Genomic DNA, 2,395 nt, shown 5'->3' with positions numbered 1-2,395 from the left:
CTTATGAGAAAACCATTAACAAAAATCAGATTACTTATTATAAAATTGCTGTGAAGTCTGTAGGAGATGACTATTATCTAAATAACCACAAATGGATAAAATATTCAGTTAGTTCTAGCTGTTTCTGCCTTAGTTCCAGCTGTTTGGTTTTTTTTGTTGTTGTTGTTGTTTTGTTTTTTTTGTTTTACATACTGTGCTACTGCTTCATTGCCACGTTAAGAGAAATAGAGAAATCTGGATCTTAACAATTTTCTCTTGTTTCCTAATGTCCATTTTTGCAAAAAGGCATAAAAATCTTTGGGTAAAAACTGAGACCCAATCACAATGTAGAGATTATTTACACCTATCTAGAAGAAAAATATTAGCACATACCTGGAGAATGAGAACTCCTTATCATGTAATTTCTCATTTTCCCTGGGAGTAAGTACCTTGAGGAATGTACATTACTTAAGGAATGCATTCTGGTTACTGATTTTGTGTTCAACAAATGTTGGGCCTTCCTACTGGAGTGTGATTTCAGTTTTTCTTACTAGATAAGACAGCTATTCTGCTTATCATAGAGCAGACTCTGCTTATGTTCCAAGATCTGTGATTTGATGACTTGACCAGCCCTGTACCATTCTGATGTTGCTAACTAGCTAGTTGCTTTACACAGTTATCATATTTTACAATGTGAAACTGGCACTGTCACAGGCCTGTCACTTATAGACTTTAAGAAGTCTATAATTCAGTGGTTTCCTTAAAATTTCTGGTGGTGCCTTTCAAAATATTCACATGTTTAAGCCTCACTGAATCAGAATCTCCTGTTAGTCGAACCCAGAAACCCATTGATCTTGTCCCTCGCTTCTCTTTCAAAAACGATACCACCCAAATCGTCTTGCAAACCACATGGAAAATTGGTAAGTGTGGGAGCACTGTAGTTTTATTTCTCATTTAATCAGACTGTAAATATGTAAGCAGAGAATTGTGAAAGGAGAAAATGGCCTCAAAAGAAAGACAGTTTGCTTTTAAACGTTCTCTATTTCACAACCTGTTTCTATTTGAAGCAGAAGTTCTTGAAATACTCTGAAGCTCTACGAAGTCTTTCATGCCCAGTTGGAATAGAAGCTCCTGCCCTCATTTGTACTGTTAACATGCTATCACTCTCAGTAGGATAGAATACGGGCTGACTCTTGTGTTTGCCATGTTTAGTGGATGTTTTTGTAATGTTTAGTTTTTACCACCTATGTTGACATTTCTGGTGTCAAGAGATTGTTAATTTTCTTTTAACTTTCATTGAATAAGAATTTGGTAAAATAAAGTACAGAGTGAAGATAAAGACGTTGCTAGGGCTTATTTTTAGAGAGGAAGGCTTTTTACACAGCAGAATGATCTTTAACTTTAAAAATTAAAGTTTCTTGGGGTGTCTCGGTGGCTCAGTCACTTAAGCATCCAAATCTTGATCTCAGCTCAGCTCTTGATCTCAGAGTCATGAGTTTAAGTCCTGTGTTGGGCTCCATGCTGGACATGAAGCCTACTTAAAAACAAACAAACAAATAAATAAATAAAATTAAAGTTTTTTATAATATAGACAAATTGTTAACTATGACATGGATTTTTTTTCCCTTTAAGTGAATAATTGAGTCAAAGAAGAGTTACTTTGATTAGTTTTACCTATTTGAATTCCATACATGGAATTATTCTGGGTACTTCTGTAACTTCCTCCTACTATTCAGTGATATGTTTTTGTGGTTTTTCTCTATGCTCTTACAAAGCTCACTCATTTCTACTTCTGTGGATATTGTAGGGCATGCATATTCAAGTTTCTTTATTTGTTCTATTGTTGATGATATTTAGATTATTTTCAGTTTTCTTTTGTTACAGTTTTGCTGTGAATATGCTTTTAAGAAATCTTATTGATATATAAATTATATCACTTAGAGTTCACTCATTTAAAATGTACACACAGTTTAATGTTTTTTATTGTACTTAAAAAATTGTGTAATATCACAAAATCTAATTTTAGAACATTTCATCATGCCAAGAATAAATCCTATAACCCATTAATAATCACTCCCCTCCCCCACCTCACATTTTCCCTCAGCTCCTGAAAACCACTAATCTACTTTTATCTCTATAGGTTTGCCTATTCTGGACATTTTATATAAATGGAATCATATAATATGTGGCCTTTTGCCTGACTTTCTTCATTAACACAATGTTTTTGAGGTTCATCCTTACTGTGTGTGTCAGTACTTCATTCTTTTTTATTGCCAAATAGTATTCCAATGTATGGATAGAGCACATTTTGTTTATCCTTTCATCAGTTGATGGACATTTGGGTTGTTTCCACTATTCATATATTTTTTATACATCAGTTTTTATAAGTTTCATATGTAGAAATTGCTGGGTTATA

The sequence above is a fragment of the Panthera uncia genome, assembly GCF_023721935.1.
Source record: "Panthera uncia isolate 11264 chromosome A1 unlocalized genomic scaffold, Puncia_PCG_1.0 HiC_scaffold_17, whole genome shotgun sequence".
Lineage (NCBI taxonomy): Eukaryota > Metazoa > Chordata > Mammalia > Carnivora > Felidae > Panthera > Panthera uncia.
Note: the sequence above shows the minus strand (reverse complement) of the source record.